Here is a 21,149-nt window from a genome sequence, read left to right as displayed (position 1 = left end):
TAAGGAATATAGTCAATATTGTAATAACTATGTATGGTGTCAGATGGTACTAAATTTGTTGGGATGATAGATGGGAGGGGTTTCAGGGGCAGGGTAGAAAAGGTAAAGGCATTAAGAAGTACAAATTGGTAGTTACAAAATAGCCATGGGGACGTATGAGAAATGCATTTGCCCTTCAGGCTCAGAATGCTGAAATCTTGTGCTGGAGCCAGCCAGGACTGGCTGGGGAATTTTAGAATTTCAGAAATTTTTTGAAGTGATATTAAAAAATTAAATTCTATGAAAATATATAGGCAAACAAATTATATTAAAAACAAAGTTAATAAGTACTCAGAACCCATCCTTTCCTAATTCTTTTACTGTTTTCTGTGTTCTGTACATCTATTGTATCTGTGTGGTAGAAATACTGTATAATGGTACGCAACTAAACATTTCTTTTCAACTTTGTGTTCAGTGACTTAACATTAATTACTAGCTTGAAATCAGCCATGACAGGAGCACTTAAACCATGGAAACTGGCAAGTGCTTCAAAGTGTCGGTTTAATGTTTTGTTGCTTGACTATGCTTAAGAATATGAGGAAGAAAATGTTAACGCGAATTAAACGTAAACGTTTGTTGTCTGTAACCATTACGTGAGAATAACACAAAATTCCTGAGGAAATTTTTCTTTCAGTATTCAAAAACTATTATCTGATTCAGCAAAGAATCTGCTCATGTCATTACCAAACAAGTGGCATTCCAACATATGTGCTCATAGTTTCACTGTCACCTAACTAGTTAATATAAATGAAAATATCAACTAACCTTCATGTCGGAACTATACTTGTTCATCAGTTGCAACTGTAGATTGACTATGAATAGAAGAGTCCAGCAAAATTCAGTTAAAGCTTCTGTGACAATCAGTTTGTCTATGTGGAGTTTATAATAAAAAGAAAGTATTGTTTATCTTATTTTGTAAACTGTGTACTATACAGCCTTCATTTATAATAAACTTTTTTTTTTTTTCTGTAGATCCAGTTGTTAAACATTTGCCAGCATACGCTGCCTGTGAGGTATGACTGGTCACAAACTTTTCACGTGCCAGAACTGCAGGGTAAAATTCATGCCTTCCCCAAAACATTGGCACTATTTTGAATGTAGTTGAAACAGGAACATAACTCTTTATCTCGATGTGTGTGTTTTTTTGTTTTTTTTTTTAAAAAAGAGGCTAAAAAGCATGCCATCTTCTTCTGGTGTTGAAATGTCTGCATTAGTCCACCAGCCAAGAGTGAGTACTGTCAAGAAATCTTCAAACTACCCAAAATGGGTTACCGATATGTTTCTCCTGAAATGTCATGCATTTTGTTTCTGGGTGTACCTGTGCCCTTTTTTCCTAATGAAGATTATAGGATCCATTGCCAGCTATCTCTGGCTTACGCAGTAGGATTCCCCCCCACCCACCCAAAGAACAGTAAATTAATACACTTTATGTGTTAGCATATCAAGTTAAGAAAACATTAAGGTTTGAAAAATTGGGAATTTAAATAGGTCTCATATTTACTTAGTTGAGTGAATTAAAAGTAGGTCAAGAGCTTATCAATTTCTGGTTTTGTTTTACTTCTATCCCGTACCACTCTCTAGAAATACTCCTGTGATCTGTGGATGGTCACGCATATTTTTATATGCTCAGTTACTTAGATCTACTTTAATTGGTTTTGGACTGTTTCCACAACACTGTGTTTCCGCATTACATTTCATTCCACATTGCAGAAGGTGGGGCTGTTCTGTTGATTTTAACTTACAAATTAGCAAACTTTCTGTGACCAAACGTTTTTACTTTCTCTGAGCAAACTTTCGTACACAAAATTTTGAGAACAGCCTTCCTTCCCATCTTACTCTGATAGACACCTAATGTTTGTTAATAAAAAAACAAAAAAGAATGAATGAAAGAACGACTTCCAATATTTTCTGAAAAAGTGTTTATGTAGGATTAGGAATGCTTAAGTGAAAGGAATAAAAATAACTGGGCAAGTTATATTTGACTCAAATTTGAACAGTCATCTAATGGAGACAAAACATATCTGCTGAGTTCTTGGTTCCCTTAGAAAAGTAGATGAATTGCCAAGTAATTGTGGGAATTACTTGCAATGTACATTTTCCTGGTGATTCGTAGGCAGAATTTTTTCTGGTTTTGATATTAAACAATATCAGGTTCTCTATTTTCTTGGGATGTCTACATCAGAAATGATACTAAAAGGAAAGCCTGACCAAGTTTTTGGACTCTTGAGATTTTTTTGTTCCCTAGTGGGGAACAATATTGTTTTTCGTTCTTCGTGTTTTTTTTTTCAGTGGCATTTAAAGAAGCAAGATGAGATAGATAGTCCATACAGAAGTAGCAATCTTTTTTTTTTTTTTTTTTAACTTTTGAAAATCACTGCTCTAGGAAACATACAATTTAAATCCAAGGTCATTGGCTGCAGTCTGACCAAAATAGATAATACGTTTCCCAGAGGATGGACACACAACATTGATGTTATGGTATCATGAAGTCTAGGAATTTAAGTTACAAAAACCCATGTCTGAGAAGGTTGGAGTCCATTCTGGCATGGCTACAGTTAGGGCCTTGGCTCGAGTCAGGTGTCTTCTTAACCTTGAAGCCATTCCTTGCATTCTACTTCCTTTAATCAGACCATACTATCTTGAATCTAATAGTATGAGGTCAGATTTTTAGGACAAGTCAGTTAAGAAACAATTTATAATTGTCTTTTTTTTTTTTAAACACTTTATTGGGGAAGGGGAACAGGACTTTATTGGGGAACACTGTGTACTTCCAGGACTTTCTCCAAGTCAAGTTGTTGTCCTTTCAATCTTAGTTGTGGAGGGTGCCGTTCAGCTTCAAGTTGTTGTCCTTTCAGTCTTAGTTGTGTCGGGCGCAGCTCAGCTCCAGGTCCAGTTGCCGTTTTCTAGTTGCAGGGGGCACAGCCCACCATCCCTTGTGGGAGTCAAACTGGCAACCTTGTGGTTGAGAGGACATGCTCCAACCAACTGAGCCATCCGGGAGCTCAGTGGCAGCTCAGCTCAAGGTGTCATGTTCAATTTTAGTTGCAGGGGGCGCTGCCCACCATCCCTTGCAGGAGTCGAGGAATTGAACTGGCAACCTTGTGGTTGAGAGCCCGCCCTCCAACCAACAACTGAGCCATCCGGAGGCAGCTCAGCTCAAGGTGCCGTGTTCAATCTTAGTTGCAGGGGGCAGAGCCCACCATCCCTTGCGGGACTCGAGGAGTTGAACCGGCAATCTTGTGGTTGAGAGCCCACTGGCCCATGTGGGAATTGAACCGTCAGCCTTCGGAGTTAGGAGCATGGACTTCTAACCGCCTGAGCCACCAGGCCGGCCCAAGAAACAATTTATTGAGTTTCTACTGTGTGCTTATCACTGGATGGAACCCTAAGTAGTTTCCTTATAAAATTTACGTTCCAGCATAGCACAGCCAGAATGTGTGAAATTTTTTTTTTTTTTTTATTAAACTAAAATCAATTGAATGAGAGAGAGGAACATGGCATCATCATCATCACTTTATGGGTGAGGAAATTGGTTTCCTTTGTGTAAGTGACTTTGCTAAGTCCACAGAGTGGCAGCTCCAAGACACGAGCCACATGTCCTGGTACTTTGGATCCCAAGCAGCTTCCGCATCAGTCAGAGTTCAGAGCTTGGCTCCACCACTTGCTAGCTACAGGATATGAGGCAAGTTCCTTATACTTCTGCTTCCTCCCCTATGAAATAGGTGTGAAAGTACTACCAACCTCATAAGGTTGTTCTCAGGGTTAAATGAGGTAATGCACAGAAAATGCTTGACACGTAGTAAGCATTCAATAAGGATCATTAGTATTCCATTATGAATAATGGGCACTAAATCAGGTTCTGTGGTTATAAAACTGAGTAAGACAGCACCAGCCAGGGAGGCAGACATCTATGTAACTGATCACATGGCTGTGGGATAGACTCTGAGTGAGCAGTTGACACAGTGCTTTGATGGTTGGTGTCATCTAAATGGTTGGGACCATTTGGAGCTGGGAAGAGGGGTCCAAAAGTCTCCACAGAGCAGATCACAATGGAAGGTAGAATTTTGCTCACTTTGAAAGGGTGAGCCCAGCTAAAGAGGCACAATTGTATTAGTTACCTATTGCTGTGTAACAAATTACCTCATTTGTTACCTCATTGTTTTTGTGGGTCAGGAATCCACACAGCCTAATGGGGCGCCTCTGGCTTAGAGTCTCTCTGAGATTGTAGTCAAGCTGTTGGCCAGAGCTGCTCTGGTCTTTCCTCTGCAGCATGGACTGGAGCTGGAGAATCTGCCTCAAGGTCACTCAGGTGCCTTTTGGCAGGCCTCGAAAGATTCACTTTCAAGTTCACTCACCTGGTTGCTGGCATGCCTTAGTTTCTGCTCACATACTTTCTTCTGTAGAGCTGGAGTCAGCACTTTTTCTGTAGAGGGCTAGACAGTAAATATTTCAGGCTTTGCCATTCATACAGTATCTGTCGCTACTACTTAGCTCTGCTATGTAGCGAAAAAGCGCAGCCATAGGCAACACATAAGTGAATGGCCAAAGCTGTGTTCTAATAAAACTTTATTTACAAAAAAAAAAAAAGTGGCCTAATTCCAGTTCTAAATCTCTACAAGGACAGCAGCATGGTTTAACAAAAATAATACTGGCAGTCACTTAGCTTCTCAGAGCTTCAATTCCCAATCTGTAATACTTGGGGGTTGGATTAATCTTTTCCCAGGGCCTTCTCACCCCACAAATGCTGTGAGTCTAACTTTAGTCTTCATTCACAGCAGTTTGATAGCCATTTATTTGTTTTGTCTCTCTCTGCTAAAACTAACAGACTAACCAGATTGTCAAGTCACCGTACAAATCTCACTGTAGAATGGGAGATACTCCGCGAGGGACAACTTAAGTGATGCGTTCAAATTCCTCCTGTTAGTACATGTAGCCTCAGTCACGCGTGGTGTGGCTGGCCAGCTGTGGGGCAGAGAGCGATGGGCTCACGACTGCAGGGGTCTTGCCTGCCTCCATGAGAGGCCCAGAAGTTAGAGGACCAGGGCCATCATAGTATGGCTACTGGTGGTCGATTGCTTACCTGCGCTAATACAGAGTATGTAATCCCTGAGCTACCAGCATTTCAGGTTCTTGAGACACTATCAATACTTAAGGAAATCACACATAGAGGAGTCTCTGCAAAAGGTATGTGAGAGTAGGACCCCCACCCCCCAAGAATTTCCCTTAAACTAATTGCACAGAAATCTGTCTCTAGTATTTCCTTTGGTATCACACTTGTGGCGAACATAGAACCTGGTTTTTCTCGAGCAGCAGTAGTATCCGATCAAGGTCTCAGATGTTGAAAGAGGCTTAGATTACATTTTGTTGTTATTTTCGAGGCTCTCCATATGTTAAAGTAGTGAAATAATGGCAAAACAGGATTATAAGAAATTGAAAAATATTTTAAATGCTTACATATACAAATCACAATATTGCATACATGCATAAAGGTGATCAAATGTTCCTATTCTCAAGATAAAGTATTAGTTCATAGGAAACTGCAGCTGACTTATTATGGAAAAATGGGGCTAAAGTTCAAAGCTGTGTGGCGAACATTAACTTTCAATCCTGTCAATATAGCACTGGGCATGTATTTGGAGATGCTTGTCAAGAGTCTGCATTTGAGACCCTTCATGAATTACCTGGTAGCCCAGGTAATTGACCTCCTGTATCCCACATTCCCTGCCTACCTTCACAATGATAGGCTTGGTTGCATACACCCTGTCATATTGAAGACTCCAGGGTGTCAATGAAAAAGCTTGAACTCTGAATCTTTGTTCCACCATTTACTAGTTGTGTAAACTTACGTGAGTTAGTTAACTTGCTATTCATAAAATGGAGCTAGTAGTAATGGTTATTTTCATAGTTGCTGGGAAGAAAATGATACGCTGTAAAGTATCAAACACATGCATGCTCAAGTGTCAGATACACACACACACACACACACACACACACACACACACACACATTCATGCATCAGATTCAGAGCCCCAAGTTTTGGTTTGACAATCTGTTGAGTGCAGCTATACTATCTGCCTGGGCCCAGTGACTTCTGGCACTCGCCTCCCTGAGCCCCTGTGTATAAAGAGCTGACAGCGCTACAGCTGCAGGACTTGGCCCTGGGTTCAGCTTCCCTTTGCCCTCCCTCACCTGCCTTTGTAACTGAACATAGTTTGCACATCTGAGACAAATCCTTTATTGCTGCATCTGTGAGAAAACTGAGACGGAATAAGAATTTTATCAATAGAAATGGTAATATCCAAAGGGCACTGGGGCACCTGCAGAGTTATGGGATGATAGGTCCTGGGAACCCTGCTGCTGAGAGAGAGACACACCTTGCTGCCTCCACCTGGGAAGAGCTTGTGCTGCAAAGACAGAGAGAAGAATAACTTTTAAAAGAAGTTAAGAATTCAAGTCTGATTCCCTGTGGTCTATTGTGCAGGGTCTTGAACTGTTTGGGAAAGGAGGATTTCTGCCTGGGACAGGTCATTGCTGCCCAGGGCAGGTTGTCCTTGCTCTTTTACTTGGAGTTCTGAATTTGAATAGCAGTGATGCCTTTTGGATCCAGCATTTCCTGGTTTGTGATGGAGAAACTACTTCCTGGCTGGTCTCTAACGGCCGGGTCCTATAGGTCCTCTGGACTTCTTTCAGAAGAAAATGAAAAAAATGGAAAGGCAAGGAAAAGCATTATCATCTCACACATTACAATTACGTACAGTTTATAATCAGCAACGTAGACTTTGAACTTGGAAGGAGGGTAACTTTACCAAAAATGGAAAGTACCCAAAATATTAAGCTATAGAGAGGAGTGGTTAGTTAGCTAACAGAGCATCACTGGTGGAATAATATGCGGTCATTTAAATCAGTCATTGTGGACATTTTGTATTGTCATGGAAAAAAGCTAGAGAGACATGTTAAGTGGACAAAAAAAAAAACAGGATGTAAATATTATGTGAAATTGGTATGTAGATGGACACAAACTAAAACAAATCCTGGAAAAAAATTTTACACCTAACACAAGGTGAGGTTGCTATGGTTATGGCTCACCTTTTTCCCCCCCCCTTTCCCCAAACTTTTTTATAATTATATCTACGTTTACATATGTATATTATATGTAAAATGTAAATCCTTGGGAGGATTTATATATATATATATATATATATATATATATATATATATATATATATATATATGATATACATATGTATACATACAAATATACATAATATATCATTTTTAATGTAAAAGGTCTTTAAGCATTTGGAAAAGATTAGAGATATTTATGAGCAGAGCAAATGCAAAATAAAAAAGTTTTTCTACTTTAAAAAAAGACTTAGAATTTGGCATATTCTAAGGACTCAATTTTAAAACCCATCAATATATGAGTGGATTTTACACTCTACTACTGCAGGTATCTGTGCTTTACTGAAGTAACTAGGCTCTCTCTTTTCTCTGAAGAGATTCTAGATATAAATCACGGTTTTGTTTTCCTTGGTTTAAATGACATTCCTCTTTGATCATTCCTTCACACAATGAGAAGATATTTCCTTGTGCGAAGTAGTGGTTAACTTCTCATAACCTCAGACAACAAAGGGGCCCCTGTGCGAGGAGGCAGGAATTCCTCTTGGAATACAGGGAAGGCCCCCAGCTGAACCGTATCCAAGGAAGATGTTGCGAAGCTTGCAAAGCTTGTTCGGAGAAAGGAGCCCAGCTGGAGAGCTTTTCTTTCTATTCAGATATTGGCCCTGCCTGGGGGTGGGGGTGGGGAAAACCCATAAAAGAAAGCCGAAAACAAGCCTGAATGCATTTACAAATTACAAGGGAAAGTTAATTCTTGCAAGGAGTGTTGGTGCCAATTCAGGCTTATCATATTTAGCATTTAACTCTCCTTGGAAAGAAACTTTTTTTTTTCTTTTCTCATGGAAGTTAAACAAGGTAACAGAGATGGGCTATCCACTGTATGGTAAAAACTCCTGAGTAAAAACCTGTCTGAGGATAAGTCACCGCCAGGCTCAAATTCACCTTGGCTTCTTCCAGTGCGTCCAACGTGTTGTCACCAGTTATTATTATGAACAACGAATCTCATCAAGTGAGGCCCTTAGCGTGGCATCCAGGGTCCCACCCGACCTAACCCCAGCTCATCTCTGTGGATTTATCTCCCACCAGGCTGTCTTTCCCACCACCCACAAACCTTCGCCTCCAGCCACCTGCCTCACTTCTTCAACTCCCTCTAGGCCTTGGGAGGATTTATAGAATGACATAAAATACTTGCAAGTGGGTCTGGCGTGCCCTAGGCCTTCAGGTAAATGTCACTGCTCTTCCCCCGTCTTCCCTCTGCCCTGCTTTGAACAGAAATCCCCCTTCCTGTGATTGGTCTTAAGTTCCTGGTCAATAGTAGCTCCTTTACAGAAAGCCAGAAAATGGAAGTGATGAGAAGAAACGAGAGGTGAGGAGAGCCAGCTCTCTTCATTGAGGGGGTCCCTCTTTACCAACCGCTTCTTGAAAGTTGGAGACTCAGAACAAGAGAAGAATGACAACTGCCATTTTGTGCTTCTGCTTATCCTGCTTCATGCATTATCTATACACTTCACATCTAAAACCACTAAGGCCCAGGGCAGTTGAGAGATTTGCTGCAGGTCACACAGCTAATAAGTAGTGAAGCTAACATTCAAACTCTCCCCTCTTTCCACTACGCATAAGCGCTTTCCCAAAACTCACAGACTTCTGGTCTCCAGCAGCATTTGCCCCCAACATCTGTGGGTGGCCAAACAGTATCAGGAGGTGTAAGAAATACTCCTTCCTGGCTCAAGGGGTGGCTCCACTTGAAAACTAAATTTCCAACAGAGTAAAAATTCCATTCCTTGTACAGATAATTTAGCTGGTTAAATATCAAGCTCTGTAAGGCTCTATTTACTAATAGACCCATGGAATGTGATCCCCTTAGGGATTTAATGTACTTGAAAACTCTGTTAAAAAAAAAATCACCATTTAAGAACCTCGAGACCCACACCATCTAGAAGAACTTTCTGCAATGAGGAAAACGTTCCATGTCTCACTGTCCAATACAGTAGCCACTAACCACATGTGGCTTTGGGACATTTGAAATGCAGGTGGCCAGTGTGACCAAGAAACTGTTCATGTATTTAATTTTAAGAAATGTAAATTTAAAGAGCCACATGTGGCGAGTTGGCTAGTAGTTGCCATAGTGGACTGCACAGCTGTAGACTATTCTGCAATGTTGATTGCTGGTCCCCACATTTTCATAATACTTTGCCTATAAGCTCATTTATATCACTGGATCATAATTATTTGTTTACGTTTTGCCTTCCTGACTCGGTTGTAAGCTTTAAGTCTTATGCATCCTGCTCTGATCATCTGTAAGCACATGGCCTGGCCCACAGCGCTTGATGTTAACTAATTAATGTAGGTTAAATGGTTGTGAGCTTGCATTTTCAAAAGCATCCTTGTTTTCACTCGCTATCCTCTAGCTCAGGGGTGTCCAAACTGCGGCCCGCGATCCATTTTTTATTGGCTCGCAGCAAATTCCAAAAATATATTTGGTTTACTTAAATAAACCAGGTGAGGCAATACGTACTTCACCTCGAGTGAGTGGCCCGGCTGTTTGTGTATTTTACCGCATATGGCCCTTGGTGAAAAACGTTGAAAAAAGTTTGGACACCCCTGCTCTAGCTTACCCTTTCTCACAACTCACTCTTATGACTAGATTGGTTTCAAATCTTCAAATGCAGCCCAGACTGCTCACTTGTGAGCACATTTTCTTTCCTCAAAGGAAATCACCTTCTCATTGGTTTGGTTCTTTGCCTATTTCTCTAAATGAATGCTTCTATTACCATTTCTTGATTTATTTATTTTTTTTAACATCGTCTTCTACTACAGAAGATAATTTATCTTCTTAGTCTCTGGCCCACCACACATAAGGAATGTTCCCACTCCCCACGGAATCCCACCCCACCCAACCTCCAGTTTTAGTTAGATGAATACCTAGTATTTCTTATAACTGTGTAAATGTTATTCATAAATAAGCCAGGTAGAGAATTATATTTCCCTTCTGCACAGCTTTTTCTCTGGAGGTAACAGTTGTCCCTTTTTTTCCACTGTTAAGCATCCCACATACTTACCACTGATTCGACTGCAAATTTTTTCCCTGTTGTGTAAATCTTTCTCTTTCGGACACTTCAATTATTCTACCAATTTCATCTCTTAAAGAAAACTGCCCAGAGCCTTCTTACCTTCTCCAATGTGAACAAGCTGTCCTTTCAACTGTGCACACTGCTGGCTTTCTAGAGTCGCCCATCACATCGTCCTGGGGGACATTTTGGTCTCTCTCCTGTGTTTAATGCTCTGCTTCCTGTATCCTTGCCTCCCCCTCCTGGTTCCCTCCTTCATTGTTTGTTACATCTTCTAACAGCTTCCTTCCCAGGAAAGGAAGGTATATGGATGGTAAAGGTTTTATATCTGAAAATGTCTTCGTTCTACCCTCTCACTTAATTGGTAGTGTGGCCAGGTTTAGAATGATTTCTGTGTTTGTTGAAGAAGTCCTAAACCATTCTGACCTCCAGATCTTTGTATATCACTTCTTTCCTTTCTGGAAGCCTGCCGGATCTTTTATCCCAGTTCCGAAATATGACAATGATGTGTCTTGACGTTGAGTTTATTTTTATTTATTGTGTTGATCACTTGGTGAGCGCTTTCATCTTAAAAACTTACTCCTTCGGTTAAGTGAAATTCTCAAATTATTTTGTTATGAAATCTCCCCTCCATTTGTTTGTTCTCTCTTTCGGAACTCCTATTATAGGGATATAGGACCTCATGGATGGACCGCTAACTTTTTTTTTATCTTTTCTATTCGATTTTCTATGTCTTTATCATGTTTGCTACTTTATGTGAGATTTCCTTTTTCCTTAGATTCTCTACTGAAATGTTTTGTTTTAATTTTTAAATCAAAGAGGTTTTTTGTTATTCTCTGTTTTTTTAAAATAGCATTTTGTTCTTTTTGGATACAAAGTGACGTGATGAAGATTATAATTGTTGATTTTTTTTGTTTTTGTTTTTGTTTTCTTCTTCCTACTCTTTGTTTCAAGAACTTTTTTGTTTGTTGGTTGCTTGGTTTTCGTGCCTTGCATGTTAGAGAGTTTCCTCAGATGTCTGGGGGACAACTATAGGTGACTGCCAGCATTCCCAGAGCCAATGAGGGGAGCAGGCTGAGGGTCTCAGCATTCCATGTGCATACATGCACTTAATCACCCATTTTGGGGTTCAAAACCCCTACCCTTTGCTGTGTGTTTGCTACTGTGTTCCTGGCCCAGAAACCCTCTTTTACTCTTCCTAGACACTAAATTTACCTTCTTTGGTTGAGATAGAGAGTGGAAACCACCCAAAAGCCCGGTGTACCAAAAGGGATTTAGGAGCCTAACTGCTTTTTAAACACCTTCCAAATTATCCTGATTTTAGTCCTCGCCTCTTCATTCCAACTTTCCTAACACCTTTAAGGATTCTACAGGCTATATTGAGCTGCTGACTTACCAGATCAGTTTCTTTACATCCATGGACTTTCTGTTTTTATCTCTTTTGTTGCTCTCTATATAAGTTTAGCCCCCCCGCCCCTTTTTTTAAGTGTGTTTTCCCACACTTAAAGCTCCAAGTCAAGTCATTTCAATCTAGCTGTGGAGGGTGCAGCTCACACTGGCCCATGCAGGGATCTAACCAGCAACCTTGTTAAGAGCACCGCGCTTTAACCAACTGAGCTAACTGGCTGCCCCCATGCCCTTTTTTTTCTTTTAATGAAAGATGACTGCATGCCTTTGTTCTCTCCCATCTTTCTCTTATCGATCACTTCAACTCAGGAGGCTAAATGCTGAATTCAGAATCTCTTAAATACTGCACATGGTTTTCCTTCCATCTTCTCTGTTTATGGAACCACCATTCTTCCCATCTATCAGCCTCCAAAAGTAAGAATAATTTTAATAATTCCTTCCTTTGTCACACAGATTCCTGCTTTCATGGATTTCTGGCATCGCCACCCTCCCACCCCCCAAAATTCAGTACATATGTGTGGAAATCCTACTTTGTATTCCTTTTTAAAGAAACAACAATAATGAGATGCTGTCTTTGGAATCAAGGAATTTCCAATAGTGGCAGGGAGAAAAGATAGAAAACTGACTAACAAATGATGATGATGATGACGACGATGATGAATGAAAAAAATCATAGCTAACAATGTTTAGATTGTAGTTTGTGCCAACCATTGTGCTTAATACTCTACTGTGTTCTTTTACTGAATCCTAACTATTCTCTGAAACAAAAAAATGTGCTATTGTAATTGTCATTTACACATAAGGAAACAGGTAGCGAGGCAACAAAACTTTCCCAAGACACTATATAAAATAAGTGTATAAACCAATGTGCTCAGAGAAAGCTGGGATAGTAGAAATTAATGCTTAACTCGAAAATCAAGGAAAACTTAAAAAACTAGATTTCTAAATTTGCATTTTTCCTCTGGATTCCCTTGGATACAACCTCACACCAGGCTCTTTTCATGTGTCACTTAATTCAAAGGATCAACTCTTAGCAAGTTGCTCTGTACTTAACCCTTTTAATTTTCCCTGCTTACTACTAGCAGACAAAGCTTTCTAATACATCGCTGCCATACTGTCATTCACTGCTCAAGAATCTACTCCCGTTTGCCAATCATGTCATGTTTGATCTTCTGGGCCTATTTTCAAGAGCCGTGGTAGCCTGATCATACATGCCAGAGCCATCCCCCAAATCCACAACATGGGTCTCTTTGCACAAGTCATATTCTTTCCTACCCTTTTGCTTTTACTAAAACTGTCCTCTCTACCTAACTAATTTCTACCCATCGCTTATGGCTCTATTTTTCCATAAAGCATTTCCTGGAAGCCCAACCCCACAGGGATTGCTTTTGCTCCCAAACTCCCATGATGCTTAGCACTGATTAGCTGTACTAGTTATTGGATCCTCACCATGTACAACCCAATATAATGTCAATGCTAGTTTGCCCATCATTTAGCCATGTACCCAAGGCACCAGCAAAGCAGATATGCCAAAAATATTTTCTGAAAGAACTTATTAATTCTAAATGTCAGACTGAGAAAAAAAACAGAATTTCTTTGACGTGTCTTATTTTATATTTTTTGTTTTTATTGTGATACATGATCTTTAGTGTATGTAGAGCTCTTAGAATTCTTGTTCCATCTCTGGATAGTGTCAGTCTTTTTTTTTTTTTATTATTGTCAGTCTTTATCTTAGAAAGTTCTTTGGTAACTGGACCAGGTCTTATACTTCTCTGTATAATTGTGCCCAAGGTAGACACTCATTTAACATAGCATATTTTTAATAAAATGTATGCATAATATATTCCTGAGATAAAATTATAATGTAGGATTCAAATATCATATTTCATTGAATGTTAGATGTCATTAATTTTAACATGTACCATTATCTTATTCACCAAAAAAAAAAAAAAGAAAAAATTCTGCTAGTGTAACCATGTCGTGCCAATGATTGTAAGATACATTCTAATTTTAGAGCTGTTAAAAAAAAAAATGAATACATGTGCATCTTGGATTTAATAAAACATGTACACTATTGTTTTGTAATATTAAACATTGGTATTAGGCATCTTAAAATTATCAATGACATGTTCCAGTGAAATTCTTAAAAGACATGCAATATACCACCTAAATGCAAGTCACTGTGCGAGGAAATATAACATGTAGATAAACAATGAAGCCATGACCTTCCCCTACTGAGAGTTTACAGTCTAATGGAGGGAACGTTATATAAATGAATTGCTACGTATCATCCAGAGGCAGAAAGTGATCAGAGCCATCCAAGAAGTTGAAGATCTTATAGAAATTAAATGAATGGGGTAATTGCCTTTAGTTGGGATTCAAAAAAATCTTCATGGAGGAAATGGTGTGTGAAATAAGTTTTAAAGAACGAGTAGAATTTTGCAAAATATCGATGAGGATGGAGGCATGCCATCTGGGGAAAATATTATAATATGTATGAAGGCATAGACACAGAAAAATATAGGTGTGTTTCAAAAATAGTGACAAATCCATGCTGGCTGGAAATAATGGCTGGAGGAGTTTCAGAGATAATCTTGGAAGGCCATTCGTGCCGTATAGGGATGGCTTCAGTACTTAGCTGAGTTCATTAAAGACTTGGAAGGCAATGTAACCCCATAAGACTTTTTAACAGGGAAGTAGCTAGTAGGATAAGAGCATTTTTTGAAAAATTTGGGTCTATAGATAGTGAATAGTTCTAATAATCACGGCGAAGTCGGTAAAAAAAAATCTAAACATTTGCTTTACTTTCAAATTCTATACATTATTTTCGTTATAAGCAAAGCTATTTTGTAAATGTATTTTGTTGAAATATTATACATATATTCATGAACTTTGCTATGTCTCCAAGAAGCAAATCCCTTGAATTTCTTTCTGCTTAGTTGAAATTTTACCCATCAAAGAAAAGGCATGTTGTCATGTAATGTTTGTCAACAGTAATAAAGCAATAGCTTTTGGTTATTGAACAATTCCAACCTGCCCAGTATGTGATAAACAGCTCACATGTGCCATTTAAAAATCACTACAATCTTATTTTATAGAAGAAACACTGAAATGTGGGTAAATTGTTAATTGATTACCAAGTGTCAGGAGCGAGACTGCAAATCCAGGCAGGCCTGGTGAATTTTAAAGTGCCTGTCTGTCAGGGTTGATTGTTCCAGGTCCGAAACACCATTCCTGTCACACCACTGCCTAGTGCCCCTCAGAGAATGCTCTCTACTGTCACTTTGTTGGTGCAACTTGGCTGCAACACGTAGACAACTTGTAGACTTCAACTTTCAATTTTGTTGTTGTTGCAGGAAGACAACTTAAACTTCCAGAGAAATCAAATGGACAATCTCTTCAACAGGTAAGCATTGTTTTTTTTCCTTAATGCTTTAGGAAGAAAAAGTCTATTGTTTTTGTTTTTGTTTTTTTTTTACTTTCCATTAAATTTTCTATTACTCTGTCATTCACTACAGTTTTTATTACCTAAAACGTTAAAGCCAGGAGACAGAACAATCCCCAAAATCTATTTCTTTCTGGTGCGTTCGGGTTTGAATTGAACTCCATTATTTCCTTTCTACTTTTGTTGTTTATGGATACAATTCTAAAACATGTGACATGAGGCATGACCCAACTAAATCTTGACACTGAAAGATTTTCAGTTAATCTCCCCAGGCAATTTGGCATCCCGCCAATAAAGACCATCCCTCCAATAAAGACCATCCTTCTAAAATAGTGATTCTTGGAGTGTAGTCCCAAAACCAACATGATCAGTCTCACCTGGTAACTTGTCAGAAATGCAGATTCTTGGGCCCCACCCCAGACCTACTTTCAAAAATCTGGGGGTGATGCCCAGCCGTCCAAGGTATTCTGATACACTCTCAAATTTAGGAACCACACCCTGGGATTGTAGATCTTCCTTTCTTTTGTTTTTTCTGGGTTTCCTCCCAACTCCCTTTTCATTTCCATCTTCAGCCTGACGTGCGACATGCTTAGTTATATATCTTACTCCAGTGGAACAAGCCTTTTCTCCCGACATTGTGATCCTGAAAGTAGTATGTACACTGTCTTTGTTCCCCTTTGCAAATTCTACATGGCCAAGCTGCCTCCTTCGTTCAAAACCTTATCTGCCTTTGAGGTTCATGACATCTACCTACTCTGTCATTGTCCCTACTTGTTGCTATTGTCTGGGGACTTTTCAGCTATTCCAGATCATTCGGTACCTTAGGCTCCAAGCCTTCCTGACTGTCTGCACTCCACTTATCCCCTTTCCACTACATTTCAGTTAATTTCCATGGACACATCCTGGGCCATGTCATTAACTATAAACTTAAATATACCAATGGAGAAACACCATCTTTTAGCTCTCCAAATTTCTCATACTCAAAGGTGCGAGCCACTGGTGTTTTTTAAACCTCATTAGGATCGCTAGTCCCCAAGACTCGCCCTTCTCCATTAGCCAAACTCTTGGCAGACTGCCCTACCTATCTACTATAGACCCCATGGCTCATTGCTTCGGCCACTCTTGTCAGCACCCGTAAGATCCAAGCCCTGTTGTCCTAACCTGGGACCAATGTAATAACCCACATTTATGGGTCTTTACCAAGATGGCTGAACATTGCTGGGAGAGGAAAACATTACAAGAACTACACATATTGGCATCACTCAACTTTTTGGTTACTGACTGCAGCTAGCTATCAGCACTGCTCAGCCATCTTTCAAAGGTTGCCTTTCCCCACCACACAGCATTCCAAACCTTTGACACTTTGAGCTTTCACTCCTAATCCCTCCAACAGACAACCTGGCCTAGCATATCAATAAGAAAGTCAAGCCTTTAGAGTATCTCCTCTTAGCCTCACCTCTTTCCTTCTAGCCTCCAAGGAAGAAATGAGTATCCTCACTTCTTTCTAAAGGTTATACCTTCACGATTGATCTTGACTTGATTTCCTCTATTTCCCCTCACTGTGTTATCTTCAACTTCTTTTTTAATTATCTTTTTTCTCCTCAGCATGTAACATAGTTAACTCTCAGTCCCTGCAAAAGCATCCTATAGTCCTGTATCTTTCTACATTACGACTACTCCCTTCTTCGTCCCCATGCCATCCAAGTCCAATTCTCCTTTTCATGTGTTCCATTCATTCCTCAACCCACTGCACCCCAACACCCACCTCCCTGGTTCTGTAACTTTCCTTCACTTCTTACTGTTAACCTCCTTGTTACTAAAACCAATGTGCCCTTTTCCATCCTCTCCTTTTCTCGGAGGCATTTGACACCGTGTGGTGACATACTCCCTCATTTCTAACTCCCTCCTCTCTTGCTTCTTGATAACAATGCCTGGTTTCCCTCCTCCTTCTCTGAACATACTTCTCAGTCTCCCTCAAGAGCTCACCTACTAAGAGCAGCTATGTGGGGGATGGCAGTGACCAGGAGACTCACAGGATCTGTATAGTGGAAAAGGCAAGAAAGACATCACAACCATTAATTAAAGAAAATTATTTAAGTTGTGCTAAGAAGGCAAGGTGAAAGGTGAGATGGGTATGGAATAACCAAGGTCTAAGCTGGCTGGAGGTGGTGTGAGAAGGCAAAAGAAATAGCCTATGACCAGCAGGAAACATAAATTTAAAACAATTTAAAAGTTTAAAGATTTGAAAGAAAGCTAGTGTGGCCACGGGAAAAAAGGAGAGATGATGCACGAGAGGGTATAGGAAAGACTTGTTTTTTTATTTTAGGAGATTCTTACTAGTTTTAAGTGAGTTATTTCTGTCGATTCTCATTAGTCACTGTAGTTATATTCCATAGAGTCACTTCAAGCAATGAGTCAGTGGATAGTGAACCATCGCTCCCTGGAGAAATACATACTCAACACGTATGTGGTTAGGTTCCTGGGAACCTCTGGTGACCACATTATCATCAATCAAGCAATACATAACTTTGTTTTATGTGGGTTTCTGTTTAAAGGTACTTTATTTAATATACAGAGGATGCCAAAAAATGTATACACATTTTAAGCAAGGAAAAAAACTGTATTAAAATTGTAATACAATGAATGATGCTAGCATTCATTTGATTAACACCATCTTTTGAGCGAACGTCATACTACACATTGCTACTGTAATTCAATTCAACTTCAAAAAGTAATACATAGATAACATCTCTTAACATGTGTACATTGTTTGGCACCCCTGGTATATACATACATATTATATATGTAAACATAAATATAGTGTTAATCCGTCAGTACTGATCTCAGGGCTAAGAGCACCACAGCTCATTCAGGAAGGAGTTTCTCTGTAAAGCATATCGTAGTCTTCTTGCCCTTCAGAACACTAGACAGCACTTCAGCACCTTGCTTAGGGGCCATTTAAACAGCAAAATTACCAATAAGAAACACAAAAATGTAGCACTAAATAGACTGAAAAGGCCACTTGCTTACAATATGAGAGCTGAAGAGAAGACAGAGTGTTGCTTTGTTTGAGCTTAGCTGGAAACGTGTGCATTAGACGACTCAAATTTTTTTGCTGCTCTGTACATATCCACGAATGACCTCAAAAGGGCCCCACGTATTGGTTTTAGGGTTACAAGTAAATTTCAGCAAGTAAGTGAATCTACAAATACAGAGTCCACAAATAAAGAGGATCGGTTGTGTACCTCAAGCATGTAGATTGACACTCGGTATCTAGGAAGCTCTATGTAAGTTTGATATTTTTATCATCTTCTTCATTGTTACATGTTTTTAAATATCCTGAGGGCGTTGGACACCTTTGTGAAGTTTTAGGCAGGGGGAGTGATATGATTCGAATTATGTCCTAAAAAAGAGCATGTGACTCCTATGTGGAAAATGGATTAGGAGACAGGAGCGATACAGGTGACAGGAGGTTATTGCAGTCATCCAGGTAAGAAGAGGTGATGATGATTTTATTTAGAGCAGGGCGATGGCAGTGCACATGAAAAGGGTGGCTTTAAGAGAGCCAGTCTAAGAAGTAGCATCCCTGCATTCCTGAGTGGGCATTGCATGCCCCCCGGACCGTGCCCTGGAACTCCACCAGCATATGATCTGCTCACTTTTACCCACAAAGCCTTTTTTGGTCTTCCCAAGTTTATGCAGGGGCTCCTCACCTTATGTAACATATTACATGACATTTCAATCTAGTACTTATAACACGGTAATAGTCATTCATTTGTATACCTGTGTGTCTTGCTGGACTGTAAACTCTTTCCAGATCCCTGGAATCAAGTTCAGTACTTGGCACATGATAGATGCTCAGGAATATTTGTTGCATGAATGGGTGATGACCCTTCTAACAGACAACAGAGCTCTTCTTCCTCTTTATGTCCTAGTAACAAGCAGAGTGTCTTGCCTCCAAGTGAGTCCTCAGTAGTGAACCTTACTGAAGTATTTTCAAATGCAAAATGTATTTTTCCTATAATGTAAAGAAACATTGGGGTCCCAATTCTACACACATAGCATCATCTACAAAGATGGGACAATCGGCTTTTTCTTGTCCTCTATTTCATTCTTCCAGCCTTGAGTCCACATTTTTAAAATAAGGTGCTCAGGCAGGATGTTCTCTAAGATTCTTTGTGGCTTGGGCACGCTAGGATTCCAGGAATTACCCAGAACTAGTTCTCCCAAGCATCTAACCCCAAGCTGCCCTTGCTTCTAAAGCCATCATTATTTGCAGCCTAATAAGGCTGTATTGTATAAACTTTTCTCCATATCATCTCCTCCAAGACTTCCTCATCATTTCCAGAACTTAAGTTTTTCTAAATGCTTCAGATTTCTTCCAGATTTCTCCTACCTCCTAGATGTGGGTACTTCCTAAAAGTAGAGACACACCCTGTATGGGAGACATGCACCAATTCCCATGGGGCTCCACAGAGTTTGATCAGAACAGCACCCGTTTTTATTCGGAATGTTTAAAAGTAACTAGCACCCAGTAAAGAATATTTTCACAGACGACAGCCAGGAACATGTGTGGCAGCCAACGTTTATTAAGAACCTACTACTTCCCAGACACACTTTGTCATGCCCATCACATGTTTAAATCATGTGATCCTCATAGGAACCCTGCACGATTCAGTGCTACTGTTTTCTCCATCTAGTTGGCAAAACTGAGATTCAGAGAAGTTAAGCAATTTACTCAAGGTCACTCAGCTTAGAACAGGCCAATCCAGATTGTAACTCCAGAGCCCATTCCCTTAGTTACAACAGACAGACTGTCTTCTAGGTACTGGATTCTTAAGTTCTTGCTATTCTGGACTCCCTATGTGATTTTATACATATTTTCTGACCAGTCCTTCTGGTCATATGGACATAAAAATAAAATCGGTCAGGCACTAATGCCAAGGGTGTCTCTGATGTTTCTAAGCAGATACCCTACGAAAGATTGGTGACACTGAGCTTCCTATGTAACTTGAACAAAAGTCAAGTAAATTACCCCATCAAGCTGAGTCAAGATCAGATTTGTCAGATGATACTGTTACCATGTGGTCAAGAGGATGATAGAAGGAGCCCACTAAATCCCACACGAAAGACATAGAGGCACGTGTTAAGTGAAAACACATCATCTTCATTTCAGATGTTTAAAATCTGCTTCTCAGATAAACTGTGCTTGTGTTACCTGAGGATTTCCCCCAAGTGTACTTGTTCATATTACCAGAAACCGAAAGCTATCCAGAAGGTCCTGTCTGCCCCCAACTTCCGTTGGGTCTGATTTTTGGGGCTGCAGTGTTTAGCCCTGAACAATAACGCTTGGTTTGGTTTTGAATGGCATGGTCTGTTCATCAGCGAGCAAGCTGCTACCCAAGTAGCAGAATTTGGGGGAAATGTCTAATTCCGTATCATTGATGAACATCTGCCATTTTCAATGAGATTATGTGTATGATTAATTCATCTCTCTATATGGTCTCAGCCACTTTCTCTTCTGGGCTGTGTGTGATGATGTGCGTGACTTCCTCACTACATACTTCAAAAGCAGAGTGATAAGCACGTGGTGATATCTGGATGACCAAGTCCAAGGGTTTTAGATGTTTGTCTGAAGCTGTTGAACTGCAGCCTCACTGAGGCATTGAGGGGCGTATTACAAACCAGCTTCCTTCCCCTGTATTGATCACAGGGATGGGGTAATACGGCCTGGCGCCTGTACAAATAATAGGGAGTACCTTCTGTACGTGAGCCGACATAGAGAACGTCTAAACTTATTTATCAACCACCATACCTCACACCCATTTAAGATGTTGAATATTTTCAAGAGATTACTCAAAATAGTGTGAAGGTCCTTGTGTTGCTTATGCTTTCTCCAGTGACAGTTTTAGAATATCTATATAGGAGGAGTTTAGGAGCTTGGAAGGGAATCTAAGAGACTTGTCCAGTAGTTACAGTGTGAAGCAGACTGATTTGAGATAGGAAAGAGAAGAAAACTTGACGGAGATGATGGAGGTGCTAAAGTCCCTTCCCCAACCACAGTTGACATC

The 21,149-nt window shown here is 39.9% G+C and overlaps 1 protein-coding gene across 5 annotated transcripts in view; it reads left to right on the top strand.

Moving 5' to 3' along the window:
• The window catches only part of PGCKA1 (PDCD10 and GCKIII kinases associated 1), an 83,066-nt gene that overhangs the window by 43,530 nt on the left and 18,387 nt on the right, over positions 1–21,149 (top strand). For 3 of the 5 annotated variants that reach the window (XM_019741946.3, XM_019741945.3, XM_019741947.3), the window contains exon 2: positions 14,990–15,039. The gene's annotated coding sequence lies outside the window, so the exon portion shown is untranslated. Of the gene's footprint in view, positions 1–1,011; positions 1,053–1,204; positions 1,268–14,989; positions 15,040–21,149 lie in introns of all 5 variants that reach the window. The other 2 variants (XM_088792528.1, XM_074322253.2) reach the window with 2 other exon arrangements.

This window comes from Rhinolophus sinicus, chromosome 1 (assembly GCF_057876585.1).
Source record: "Rhinolophus sinicus isolate RSI-liver-muscle chromosome 1, RSI-T2T, whole genome shotgun sequence".
Classification (NCBI taxonomy): Eukaryota; Metazoa; Chordata; class Mammalia; order Chiroptera; family Rhinolophidae; genus Rhinolophus; species Rhinolophus sinicus.
The sequence above is the reverse complement of the archived record's forward strand: the minus strand, read 5'-3'. Positions and strand labels throughout refer to the sequence as shown.